The sequence below is a fragment of the Tympanuchus pallidicinctus genome, unplaced genomic scaffold (assembly GCF_026119805.1).
Source record: "Tympanuchus pallidicinctus isolate F22 unplaced genomic scaffold, pur_lepc_1.0 scaffold23, whole genome shotgun sequence".
In the NCBI taxonomy this organism is placed as follows: Eukaryota; Metazoa; Chordata; class Aves; order Galliformes; family Phasianidae; genus Tympanuchus; species Tympanuchus pallidicinctus.
This window is the reverse complement of record NW_026294740.1, coordinates 6765321-6779762: the sequence shown is the minus strand read 5'-3', so window position 1 is coordinate 6779762 and position 14442 is coordinate 6765321. Positions and strand designations below refer to the sequence as shown.

Below are 14442 nucleotides of genomic sequence, written 5' to 3'. Positions count from 1 at the left end.
GTAAGGCAGAGCCCAAACTCCGGAAGCCACAGCAGGTCGAAGCTTTGAGATAACGGCTAGGGCAGGGTGAGCTTTACCACTGGCAGCTCCCACCGTCAAGGAGCACGGGCAGTTGGCTGGATGTCCGTAGTTTCTCTGTCACCCTTCCCAAGGCTGCGTGCAGCCCTGCCTGCCGGGCGTTCGGCGCGTGGTGCTGAACGGATAGCGCCCACCCGGCCGGGACCCTCCTCGTTGTGCGAGTGGACCGAAAAGAGAGGCGGTGACACAGGGCTTCTAGAGGAAAAGTGCTAAAAGCAGAGCTCCTGCCACAAAGTTTGATTTACTGTGCTCTGTGGAACTTATTTTCTCCTACCGAGTAAGAATTACTGACATTTTAAATATTACAGAACTATTTAATGCCCTTAGTAATGGTCTATCGTGCTGCTTTACCAACGGAGAGCGACGAATTGGTCTCCAGCCTGAATTGCCTCCAGCTTAATTAGGTATGACACGTATTACTTCTTGTGCTAAACTGCTGCAGGGGGATGTTGTACGTTGTTAAACAGCTGCTGGATTCTGCCTGAGAGGGAAATCTATTTATAGGTCGTATTTTGGGTTGTAAAGTTTGCAACTCTGCTTAGGAAACAGCAGTGCTATAGAACCATGCTGAATTATTAAGACTGTTCAGTCACACAGAACAATAACCATAAAACAAGGGGTCAGACACTGGCTGGCCCTATGCGTGTGGTGTACAGAAACGGAAAGCATAGGTCATCCGGAGTGCGAGGGCTACTGCTGAGTAGCAATGCCTAAGTGGTCAGAGATCATTAACAATTACCCTCTGGCCTGTGGAACTAGCTGGATCCAGACAGCTCAAAAATAAGCCCCACTGCAGAGACTGTGTTTATGCAATAGGAACCTCTGGGGGAGATCTTGTGACTCACTATGGAATCTGGGATCTGGAAGTGTGTACATTAGTGAGAAAACCAGACTTTTGCTTCCTAAGGTACTGTAGATCTTCAGTAATGTCTTAAGACCTTAGGTATTAACTATGCAGTTGACAAGAATTAGGATATTTCTATTTATCAGGTATCCCATTCAAATTCCCTTGCCAATAACTGAATATTTAGGATTTCCATGGCAACATATTTCTAGACCCAGATTACAGTCAGACTGATGCATGTCAACTGATACAGAGATGCAGAAGGTAGTGGCTGAATTTATTCAAGCAATCACATTCTCTTTTCTAAGACTAATGCGCATGAATACTGAGTTAACAAACTGAATTGACAAGGATTCCATCTCAATGAACATGTATAATGCTCCAGCTCAGGAGAGTAGCATTTAATTTATAAGTGTGATTATATTTACACAGCTATTACAGAAAAGTCGAGGTTGGCTTTATGCAAAAGACCATTTGCTGTAGTATCGTGCTGCTTGGTCATCCAGTAAAGCCGTTCCTTTGTGGTCAGGAAAAAAAAGATCAGACCACATGCACTCAGCTTCTATATATGCTTATTTTCACATGCTGCAATTGCTCACCTCATGAAACCAGCTCAATAGTCACACTCTTGTTGCCTTAGAGACATACATTAATTTACTCCATTATAACTTAGATGCTGATCTTAACTACACAAGTATTAATAGTTATTCAATGTTATCCTCAAATGGCTGTTCAGTGGCTAATGTAAAATGAATAAGGGTTTACTCTCAATCTCATATAAGTCAATGGATATCTTTCTCCTCGTTTCATTCAGAGCTGGAATTAGCTATCCCCATTGCAGTGCCAACAAATATTAATTTTTTGTCCTTAAGGCACCTCTGCAAGGTAGGGTAATGCCACTGACTCCATTTCACATACAAGAAATTTATCCAGCAAATAAACAGATGTTCTGCCCTCAAGCTGGATTTCATTTGGTGGATAGTAAGGCTTCTACAGGTAGTAAGGAGGTTACACATGCTCATCCTTCTCTTGAACTTTGACCCCAGACAATGTGTTGTAGATCCATTTTTGTTACTTTTGTTATTAAGAGATACAAGTTAACCTTAATTTTGCTTGCATAAGTGCATATTGTGCTTGAGACAGGGAAATAAACTTGTGTCTCTTGAGTCTTTTATAACCAAACGAGTTTTCTTCTCTTAATATAAGCTTTCAGTGCTCTCAGTCTTATTACTGTGGAAATTGTCTCCATAACTGGTATTAGAATTACCTTGTTGATATCATTAGTAAAGCATGTAATTGATAGCTGAACTGTTATGATATTTATCTTTAGGTCAACAGCTATTGAAACTCCAGAGGCAAATTAGAAAAACCATAGACTCTTTATTAGTAGAACTTAATTTAACTGTATTTAAACTTAATTAAGGAGGGGAAAAAAAATGACCTTTCTTAATTCTCTCTTTATAAAGTATGAAGTAAGGATATTAGATTAGTTTGATCCTGGTTGTTATTATGTATGCACAATAGATGAGAATGCAAAAATTCTCTCATTCAGTTAGGTGCTCTTGAATGTCAAATCAAAGACCAGGTGCTGCACAAGCCCATTTCCTTTCTTCAGTGTTTTATGTTTCCCAGCCCTGTAATTCCTCCCAGGAAACCAGAAGAAGTCTTAATTTCTTATCCCCCTTCCCCCATTAAAGTAACAGCTCTGGTCATTTAAACAATCAAGCACATGTTCTTTCACTGTCTGCACCTCATGCTATCCATAAATGGTGATGTGGTAAGAAAAACCATGGAGGAAAGGAAAGGAAATGACATTAACCTTTTCCATCTGATAAATAAGGGCTTCATTCAGCTGCAATAATCCACATCCTTCCCCAGAGATGCAGTTAATTTAATACCTAAGGGCTCAGTTCATTTAAAATTATTTCCACACTGGCCAGCTGATTTCTTGGTGAATTATTCAGTCCCCAGACTGAAATATTCTCCCTGTGCAACAGCATGAGAGAGGACTACACCACTTCTCTAGTTCCCAGTAGCCTGAATGTCCTGTCAGAGTAATGCTACAAGTGGCTCTGTGACATCCACAGGGCTTCATCTATGCCCTCTAAGTTGACAGGAACTTTTGGGCTGATTTAGGACCACCAGTTTAAATGTTTGTTCTATATTCTATTCTTTTCTGCAGAGAATTTCACACCCTCCCAGCAAACTTTAAGCACCTGCAGTTTACAGGTTATAAAAAGAGAATCTGATCTTTGAGTGAGTGGAAATTTAGAACAACGGAGTTACTCTAAAATAGGCAGTCTGCAGTTTAAGGGAATGGACATGGATTTGTGAGCCCTGCACTGCTTCTTGTGTGATCCACTCTCCCCAAAGCCAAAAACAGGGAGCTGGAATGTTTTTTTTCCCCTTTTGCTCCTTTTCTCCAGTGGTATCTGTTCAGCCATACCTGATGAAGATACCTGCAGAAACAAAGGACTATTTGTATCTGTTGTATTTGTATCAGATGTTTTCTGAGCACCACAGAGCAGCAGGGCATACGAAACCAAACTGAAGATCAGCAGGAAACAGTACTCTAACATCAACAGTAATATTATATTAGTTGTGTGGATTCATTGTCAATATAAAGCCATGGGAATCTCGTGATGGGCATCAAGAAATTTTGGATTAGATTCTTACATTATGTGACATGCTCTTTGCTCTATTATTTTTTTTTCCTATTTAAAGGGAGTGTAACTAATTGAGAATGATGATCCAAAGTTTATGCAATTTTGTAGCCTTTCTGATCCTGTAATAAACTGAGCTCTGAAAGCCCTTTATTAGACTGCCTTGCAACTTGGTAGTTAAACAGGAAAAACGAGAAATCTGACCTCACTTAGTATTTAATTGAAGTGCATTTATTGACTGTTTTTAAACTCTTGTAGCAGTATTGTTTGCTAAGAGTGGTGGGCCAGCTCTTGGATTGCATGTACCCTTAGCTCCCTGGATAAACACAGCCTTGTAAAGAAGGGGTAGGGAGACTGTAAAGTGTTTCATACAAAGTGTTTCATCACACTCCCAGCTTGCAGGAACTGGACAGGGACTGAGCAGGAAGCTATAGCTGAAGATTGGCACATTCTCTCCTCTTCCACAGGCTGGCCAGACCATGTGGGATCAATATGCCAGAAGTAAAGCAGGAGTGCTTTAATGGGCATGTTTGAGCTCCTGGCACCAAGCTGTTGGGGCAGTCAAAATAAACTTCTTTGGATCTACGCTGTTTCCTTAAGCATTCTGCAAGTTGCAAAGGATGCAGATCTCTAGCCTCATAATGCTGAGAAGGGAGGACTGAGAAGGCTGTCATGTAGGAGTGCCAAAGCAAGCTACAACTTGATAGCTCTGCTAGTAAATCTACCCTTGATACTATAAAGCTGAGCCTGGTATGCAATTAATGCTGATAACATTCTTATCTCCACCCTATCTATCAGAAATTGAAGCAAAAACATGAAGGTCTTCACAATGCTGTAACCTTAAGAACAGTTTCCCACTTCATAGAGGCACTCAACAGGCACTGGTGCATTCAGCTATGGTTCATTATTGCTGAACTTTGGGGCTGGCTATGGCCAGTTCTACCTGGATTCAGTTAGCCTGCTCTACTGTCAGGAAAGACTTCTTACATTTATGTTATCTCCCTGAAAATCTTAAGTAGGGACCTGAACACGATTGAGAGCAGTTGCCTGATAAAAGATTCAGATCCTGAACAAAAATCCATTCTGCAAGAAACTGAGGAGAGGAACTGAGGAACTGAGAAGATGGTTCTGGAATGATGAGCATAGCACTTCCCTGGCATAGGAAATAGTGAAGAAGTTTAGCTAGTGAGACATGCAACCAGACATTTTTGCATATGATGTCATACTGACTTTGTGTGTGCTCTTTGAATTCACCTATAATCAAGTTCACTGCAGTGTTGAATTAAACTGGCTGTTTTTATTTCCCAAAAGTTTTGGAAGCCTTATGGCTTTGTGGAGCTGTTGCTTATCAGCACGTTGAATGCTGTAATGCTCGCCGTAGTGACGCAGGTAAATGAAGTCTAGGAGACTTCATTGTTATAAACCAGCTGCAAATCTGACCCAGAGGAGATACGGATTCTATTCAAGGAGTCTATGATGCAAATTTATGCAGATGACTGTCATTAGTCTACTGTATGTCTGCTTGAAACAGCAGGGTAAGGAAGTGACAGCTACTCTGCAGAGAGCAGGCTGTGGAAATTACAGATTTGTGCCAAAACTGCCATCCTAAGAAAAACATTATAGCACAGAAGAGACTTGCCTCTCAATCCTTTTGATCGATTACAGGAAAGTAGAAATGCAGAGGATGTTTCAACACCAGCCATAAACTTCTTGATTCCTTCTTCTTATCACTTAATAACAAATGTCTCTGCACATGGGTCTCCATATCCACAGCATACAGGCACACAGCAATGGGAGCAGGCTGAGCTTCTTTGATAGTGCCCTAATCTGAAGGCCCTATTAATAGGATCAAGGAAAGAGCACTATCTGCATCTTGGGTGTGACACTCTAATTAGCTAACTTTAAAAAAATAATTGATGTTTCCAGGAAAATATAACATCTAGGTGGGCCAAAACACTGGTAAAGGCCAGTGGAAGCACACAGCTGTGATAGCACTGCCCCGTGCTGTATGTGCCCTCTTTTACATTGTTCTTACTTCCATGGCCAGTGAGGCCTGCGAAAGGACTCTCCCAGATCTCTCTGGGATACCCAGCAGGGATCACTGTTTCAAGAGACAGCGACAAGCCAGCAACGAAGGACAGAGTGAAGCAGGAGTTTAAAATAACCTGTTTTCTGCTGCAAGTGCAGGCAGGTTAGCAGGAGCAGAAGAGTCTGGGAGGAAAAGGAGGATGTCAGATGTCTGCCGGTGGCTTTTATGCAGAGATAAAGTCTGAGGCCCAAAGACATTTGTGCTGTTTGTAAAATCCATTTCCACTTCTACAGAAATTGTTGTCGAGGCTGTCTGAAAGGGGCTGTAATTATCTGTTGGATCAGTTATCAGAGACATGGGAAAGATCTGGGGTCAAATTAGTTCCTGATGCAAATCCTCTGCTTGCTTCATAGTTATTGCAAAGTAGACTTTGAGCCTTTTTGAGAAAAAAAAATAATAGGAAAACTGCTGGACTCCCAAATGTAGTATATTTCTCGTCAGATCTAATGTGCTGAAAGGATGGGATTTTCTGTGAACTTTTCCCAAGCTGTCTTGCATTTTTTTTCTCTCTTTGAGAGGGGGAGGAGTTGTGCCTAAAAAAACAAACCCAACCTGTCGTTCTCAGCTCTGCCAACCTGTCAGTCCAGCCATGCAAGAGAGGGAGAGAGAAAAAAGGAGGGAGTGAAGCAGAGATTCTTTCAGATCTCAGCAGATATTAAGGTAAAACCCATTTCTGATTTCCTAAATTATGCTTGTCTGTGTGTGTGTATACATGTAAATAGAAATTGTTACCTCACAGAGTTTTAAACTTACTAAACGACCTGTATGCGAATAAACTGTTTATCTTGTTCCACGGGAAGTGTGTTTTGCATTGTATCCTGGCAGCTTGTTAGCTGTTGTTTGGAAACATTGTTCTCTACAACACAGAAATTCAGGAGACTTGTGTTCATTTGAATATTAAATACGGGCAGACCTACAGTGCTTGTACAGAGACATGCTTGGGAAGGATATTAAGCTGTGTAATTTCAGGGCTGAGTCCAGCCTCTAATTACTGAAGAGCAGGATGAGAACTTGTTTGAGGAGGGAAGTTCTTCCAAAGCTGCCTATTGCAGGGCTCTTACACCTTCTCCTGGAGCATTTGGTATTAGCCCGTGGTGGAGACAGGATACAGAACCAGACAGACTGTGGGTCTGATCCACATTGGCAATTCCTACATTCCTCTGTTCCTGGCTGTCCATTTCTGGTGGGTTTTTCCAACTTGTCATTACCGGAGGAGGAACAAAGCAAAGGTGCAGAAGAACCGACCGCGGGAATTTTTCAGTTAGGAGGGCAGACCAGCAGAGGCACTTTCAGCTAATACCAGAGGAAATTGAAGGTTACAGACTATGAGAAATGTTGGCTAAAATGAGTGTGAGTCAGAAGAAATCGTTCTGGTCCAAAGCTTGCCTTATGAGTCTGGTCTGGGCAACCAGTTTTTTAGAGCTATTGTGGGAAGAGGGGCCTAGTATGAAGGCATGAAATACAGGAATGCACACAATTTTATTAGGGCTGAGTAGCTGTGTGCAAGATCACATATTAATTTGTGCACAAAACTATATTTGCAATGAGTCTGATGAGAGAAGCTGGTTTGTTATAAGAATCTACAAGCAAAAGTAAGCAAAGAATAATTATTTTATCCCCATGAGATATAACCCTGTTTCTGTATTTCTAAATCCTGGATAAACATTTCAAACTGTAGTGAAAACTAAAAAAGTTTTTCTGAGTAGGTTGAGGCTCTAGGAAGGTCATGTAGAAGGCAAGCTAGTTGGTAGGGTTTCCTTTCCTCTCTATTTTCATTCCCACTCTCATGGAGTGCCTGTGGAAGATAAGCTGTCTAGTAACACTAACCCAGTGGACAGAACATGGTGGAAAGATGATTAAGACAATACAATTGTTATGCTACTCACTGCATGGCTTGCAATGCCAGGGATTTGATTACATTAGTTTCCTCCTGTTGGTAAACTTCCTCTAATACTTGTGCTTGTTGCCATAGGTTAGGAAGGAAACTCTCCTCCTACAACAAGTAGCCACCATAGTGCTCTGAGCCTGGAAAAAAGATAGAGGTGATCCATCTTAGGGGTGGTCTGAGGGCAAAAATACTTCAAAAGCCCTTGGATTGCATCTCCTTTCCTTTCCTCTGGTTGCCTGAGCTCCTGGGAGCATTCAAGCTGGTGTTTCATATTACTTCTGACACACTTGTGGTCATACAGAATGACTGCAAGCTTTTAATTGAGCACAAAACAAATGTTTTACAGATTGTGTTTTCTGTATTTTTATTCTAAGCTTTCCTGCTAGAACCAGAATGCAGAGGTAAATGCTTTTTCAAGTGACTTTAGGAGATAGACAAGAAGTGAGAATGCACATCCCTAACATGTTATTACAGTAACAGAAACTACTCACTGAAAGAAGGAAAGGGGGAAAATTAATTATTTTTCGTTATCTGCAGAGACTGTACTAATTGGTCTCCCAGCACTTTTGCATCTTCCTCTTGCTTTCTCTTTTGTTTCCTTTTGCTGAGGTGATTTAAAGTAATGCAAAGAAGGCTTGAGGCATTTACATGACACATTCTGCAATATTGATGGGCATTTTTGAAATGGGAGCAGGCAAACATCCTGATACACTTGTTTCCCTACTCTTACAAAAGGGTGTGAATAGACTGATACAAGAAGGCTGTTTCCACTAAGTCATGCATGCTCCCTAGAGATATGCACTGCCAAAAGCAAGGATTACAGTACATTTTGTTAAATTGCTTAGCACTGCTTAGCAAATGTCAGTTGATCAGTCAGAGTAAACCAGTAGCACACTTGCTAAATTCAGGCAATATTCAAGCAATCCATAGGTTAGACATATTTCATCAGTGCAGCTATGATGACTCAGCACCACAAGTGAAGGAAAGAAATATCAGAAATACAAGTTCAATTCTTACCAAGATTTCTATATGTTTTCCTTCTGGAGGAAGAAAGATCCGGAACTGATGTATCAGTCATTTGTTCAGGAAGCTGTTTCTCAGGATGCAACCTTTTGCGAATGAAATGTTACTAGACAAGGGGGCTGAAATCTCTGAGACACCCTTTTGGCAGAAGGGATTCTGATTAGTCCTTGGAAAGATCAGTTGGAAACCACTTCACACTGGGAAAGTTTCTGCCTTTCAGCAGGACTCTGCTGATTCACTTCATTTTGTATCTTCTGGTAAGAAGATTATTCTCTACATCGGTTGATGCCTTGCCCTTCTTTGTTTTATTAGTTACCTTTCCTCCCCAGCATTTCTACTATGAGTATGAAACTGTTCTTGGGAACAGAATATCCATTTCCATAACTTGCTGTGCAATTAAAATGCCAGATGATAAATACAAATAAGTCAAATAAACAGAAAACAACCTCAGATTTCTGTTTGCTTCTTAAACTGGGACAGGAACTTAATCCAGTTCTTTAACTGCTGGTCCATCCTGTCTAGCAGGAAGGAACGCTGCAACCCAAAAACCATTGAGCTGCTTTTCATGGGGAACTGTTCATTTTCTGTAGTTTGCAGTCATGATGGTAACAGTGGTTCCTGTTTCTAAAGCAGCTAAAAGTCCTGTTTTCAGAGTGCAGACGGGAGAATATGCTTCAGCTACTCAAATGTGATTTGTGGTGGCATGCTGGATTGGAGAATTGGAACAGCAAAGAGAGTTTCAGTCCTTAATTTCCTGTGGAAGGATTCAGCTGAGGAAGCATTGCATTTTTGGTTTCTCTTTGCTGTCAACATGGTAGAGGATGGCAGGTAAGTGCTAGGCTGAGGAGGTCTAAAAATTGACATTTGATAAAAATCAACAGTCTGGGAAACAAATTGAGCAGAAGTAGTTTCAGTGAATGATTTTTCAGACAGGTTTTCCTGCACTCCAAAGGAAAAGCAAGGCACGGCCTGACTGCAGAATGTGAAATGAAGACTCATTAGGGTAAAAGAGTAAAACTAGCTGGAAATTTTCCATATATAAGAACTAAAGGCATCTCCACTTGTGAGGCAACTTTGAGCACAAAACATCTCTAGTTCATCTTAAAATATTCTCTCTCAAGCTGCTTTCAGAATGGCATCAGAATGAGCTGTGTACCTCAGTTTAAGAGCATAGATTTTGTGTTGCAGCTCCAGCATCATCTTGTTTCTCTGCAAGACTGTATGCTGGTTCTGATCAGAACTGATCTAACATTACAGGTTTGATTTCTGACATGGCCAGATGGTCAGTTTTTTTTTCACCAAGAAGCACTGATCCTTAGCAGCTCTGGAAGAGTGTACATGTTTTCAAACTGGCAATTTCCCACTCAAAGATAGCTCAAATGAATTGATATACAAACTTAATATTTCTAAAAGAAGATGCCATAAAACACATTTCTGCTTTCCACCAGAAATCTCAGTGGGAAAATTCAAACATCCCTATTTCCACTCACAAGCATTAACCAGCTGTTTGACTATTAATGAAAATTCTTTTACTTTTCCAAAACTGAGCGAGAACTCTTTCCAGGAGTGGTCTGTGGTGAGATTTCTAGTGCACTCTTGCATTGGATAGCCTAAGAATATTCATCTTTTCATGGCATTTTATCACACAGCTAGCTATTCCCCAAATAAATGAGGCAATTAGTGCTTCCTGGAAAACAAAACAAAACAAGCAAACACACAAAAATCTCCAACAAATATTGCTGAAATAACTCCTCTGAGTTTCTGTTATTCACGTCTCATAAAGATTTGATTTTGACTTTTTCAATGAGAATGAATACTTAGGTCTTTGTTTTATCTACAAGAGTCTATTCAAATCAAGTTAAATGATTGGTGCAGCAGTTTTGGATTGAGGTGCAGTTGCCCTGGTAACAATCAAGAGTGAAATCAGAACCTTCTGAACAGCCAGTGGAATGTGGTTCTACTTGGATGACAATAGGTCAAAGCATTTTAATGAGTAAAAACGTAATCCAGTACAATAGGATTTATTGCCACTATGTCATCAGATTGACACTATTCCTACAATTTCTTTAGCTTGTGACAGCCTTTAAGTGAAAACTGTTTAGTGGAAAACCTTGTAAAATGCTATTAATCATTTTATTTTCCAAATCAACCAAAGAGTCTGCGTCTCGGGGGCTTATAAAGAATATCTTCCAAGTGAGTGAAATTCAGCCTCTCTGCACAAAGCCTTAATGAATGGCTGTTCTGGACACAATGGTTCTAAGAACTGAAGGCTCATTTCTGCAGGGCGCTGAGTACTCTGGTCCCAGTCTATTGGAGAACTTAAGCACTTCCTCAATTTCTTGCTAACAAAATAGTTTCTGGTGATTTCCAGGATGGTTTTTCATCCTCTTAAACCTGATTTTATTTGCTGACAGACAGGACCTTGCGGGATTAAGTCCTAAACCAACACTAGAAGAAAAGACTCTCTGTTCAGCAAAGCAAGGGTGTGGGACAATATTTCATCCTTTCTACTGACATTTTTCCAACTTCCCCCCAAACAATCTTTTTATTCCAAAAGACTCTGAAGTGCTTTCTAAACTGATAAAATACAGCCACTGCTAGGAGCAACAACGCATAAAACCAGATGAGGAGAATACATTGCTGCAGTTTTAAGGAAATATCAGATCAGGGTTTGAAAGTCTTCCACTCTCCCCTGAAGCCAAAAGCATAAGCAGTTTGTCTTGGCATCCTTGGGGATGTCAGTGTGGGACTCCTGTCACACATAGACATCTAGAGTTATCTGTTTTAATGATAAATGGTAGAAATGGCCCTTAGCATTCATTATAGATGAGTACCTCACTGAACCTTCAACTGATTTCCCTTTCAAATAGATAGATGTCAGTCACATTCATTTTACTTCAATATGAAAAACAGATTCTTCTCAGTCAAACCTCTGCCCATGCATATCCTTTCATTGTTGATATGAGGCTTTTACAACAATAAAACTTAAAGCTAGTAAGTATTGCTCTCTTTGGCATTGTTATGTAGTTACAGAGAACAATTGAGCCAGACAATGACACAACCTGTTTCTTGTCTTCCTCAATGGGAAATGGGCTTTGAGTTTTGTGAGGTTGTTCATAAACAGCCAAGGGTGTGTAAGGAGAAGAATGACCTCAAAGCTGGGTTTTACATAGGAGAACAAAGAGACCTCAAGTCCTGATTTGAAAAACACTCGGAGACCAAATCAATGTCATAATGTCATAATTACCAACACGCGTCATAATGTTGTTGGAACCCACTTGCTGCTTCTGCCTTTAAACACAAGCTCCTCTCCTAATAGCTGTGCAGCTGTCAAGCTTAGTAAATGATGTTTGTGCTGGCAGTTAGCTGGGAGATAACTTCATCTATCTAGCATTCATATGGACTGGAGATTCATTCTTGTTTCTTTCTGCGGGATGTTTTGTGACATTATTGTTTTCAGATTGCTTGGCCTTTGTTACAGTTCTTCTGGCTTCTTTCCAGGACCTTTCAGGTTACTTTTTAGTCTCCTTAATCTGTACTTTCCCTCCTGAGCATAATAAGAATTGCAGTTGCTCCCAGACTTAGACACCCAAGTAGTGTGACTTGCTTTTTCTGTGGGAAACACCACTTCATGTTTTTCACAGACTTAATTCCCTGAAGATCTTTTGAGTATGAAGTGAATACAGCTTAGCACTACACAAAATGTTCCTAAGGAAGAATGCCACCAGTCCAAGTTCACATGATTTGGAGCTTGCCAGGCCTCGGTAGTGTTCTGAGGTTTAGTTAATAACCTACGGATTTGTGGATCTTTTGAGTGACTCTGGCTTTGCGGCAGGAGTAAGTGATGCTCTGTATCAGTGAAAACAGGAGGGGAAAAAAAAAGATGCAGGGAAAATAAAAGCCAAAATATCTGTCATATAGTCAGGGTGTATCACTTCTGAATTTAATTTTGCTGATTAATTACTCTTCTAACTCCCAACTAGTTTGAAGAATATTGTGGGGGTCGCTCAATGAAAATTTCAAACCAAAGAGTGAAATTCTGCTTAGGATGGTTCAACAGCATGCTGACTACAGCCCTCCAAAGTTAATATGTAATACATGAGAGAGATGCTTTTCATAGAGGCATATGAGGTAAAACAGAAAAAGTTGTTTCCCAAAATTATCCTTTGGCAATAAAACAAATTAAATTGCAGTTTAGGCCTCTTTATCTCTCTCTCTCTCTTTTTTTGGTGTTGACATTTGTAATGTAACATTTTTATTTGACGTATTTTTGTTAACATCGTTGTGATAAGATCTGCTCACTTGTTCGCAGTGTTTGCCTTTGAGAAGTAAAACAGGAAAAACACGGCTGACTGAACAGGTTCATTACAAATATCTTGAAATGAAATGAACCTTCCACAAGTAGCTCCTTCAGTCAGTAGTACTGCGGAGTGAAAATGTTCCATATGAAGATCAGGCACAGAGACACAGACTTTGGGCACTGAGGGAGACATAGACGGCCTCTGTGCAAATCACTGAAAGACAAAAATCCAATGAAATAAATCCTAAACTCATATTTATAGTTAAAGGCAAGTTTTATACATAGGTATGTGCCATTAAATATGTGATATGGACTGCTATTAAAGAGTAGGCACTGGCAAAGATAAAACACAGCTCTGATTCAAGATGAATGTTCCCATCTTTAAAGGAACAAGTAACTGAGCTAAATGTGTTTTAAAAGATGGGGAGAAGAGACGAGAATTAAACAAAGATTCTGAATTTCTTAAAATACTACTTGCTGTGTTCACAGCCTTATTCAGGTGGTCAGGAATAAGCTTTGGGATAGCTTAAGGGATCTAAAAGGAAGTTTTGCAAGTCACACACTGAGGTAAAAATCAGGCTTTTGGATGTATGGTCCATACACGCATAGACACACATGATTTTCCACTTCCACATTAATTATTCTTGCACAACTTCAACTGTAATTTGGGCTACTGAAGCCTGGAAGAGAAAAACAGTTGAAAACAAGCAGCCAACACCATGCTGAGTGTAAGTTCTGAAAAAAAGTACAAGCAACTATTGAAATTTGTAGTAACCTGCCTTTCCAGATCACATGCATCCATGCTGAGGCCAAGGCTCATGAGGATGCAGACACAAAGGTTCAGCCATCTGCTCTACAAGGGGTTGAAAATCATCTCTGAAAGAATCTTCCTGTTCCCAAATTTCATGTAGATCTCAGTGGAGTTAAGTAGGAATATGGAAAGTCTATACTCTGCCAAATTATGCGAACCAAAGAAAATGAAGATTAGAGGAAAGCCCTTGTTCCTTAGAAAGTATTGCTCTAATTCCAGCAAACCGAGCCAATTCTGACGGTGGACACTGCCTGTGGTGATACTAAGAAACCCAACAGCTAGCCCTGATCCAAAATGAGACATTGAAGAGAATCACTTTGCTGACTTCCAGACTTCGGATCAGGCCTCTGATCTCTGAAACCATTCAATACATTTCACAAGCTTTTGAAAAGTGGTGAAACAAATATAGTCTGAAAAATGTGGAAGCATGTCTTGGTTTGGATGAAGTACCTAAACATTGGGATGCCACGTTGGACTATGAGCTTTGGCTGAGCAGCTCCAATCTTAGTCTAAACTAAGCTACATTGATACCCTGTACCAGACTTGAGATAAAACCACATTGAGGCATATCAGAGGTGGTCTTCTGTTGTTTCTGTGTCCACATATGAGTCATACAAAGCTGCTCAGAAAGAACAGTCATTCTTGACCCTAGTGATGATTGATAAACAGATTTCTTGAAGCATAGTTTTTGATTGCCTGGTTTATCTGACTACATATCTTAATGTCTGTTACAGAATTTTCTGCTG

At 40.3% G+C, this 14442-nt stretch overlaps 1 protein-coding gene across 12 annotated transcripts in view; it reads left to right on the top strand.

Annotated features, from left to right (window-relative positions):
* The window catches only part of KCNJ16 (potassium inwardly rectifying channel subfamily J member 16), a 36249-nt gene that overhangs the window by 5427 nt on the left and 16380 nt on the right, over positions 1-14442 (top strand). For 4 of the 12 annotated variants that reach the window (XR_008207949.1, XR_008207952.1, XR_008207950.1 and 1 more), the window contains exon 4: positions 6240-6334. The exons of 1 other annotated variant lie outside the window; for it this stretch is intronic. The gene's annotated coding sequence lies outside the window, so the exon portion shown is untranslated. Of the gene's footprint in view, positions 1-386; positions 483-6192; positions 6335-9215; positions 9414-13672; positions 14350-14442 lie in introns of those variants that run through there. 7 more of the 12 variants (XR_008207953.1, XM_052687952.1, XR_008207951.1 and 4 more) reach the window with 6 other exon arrangements.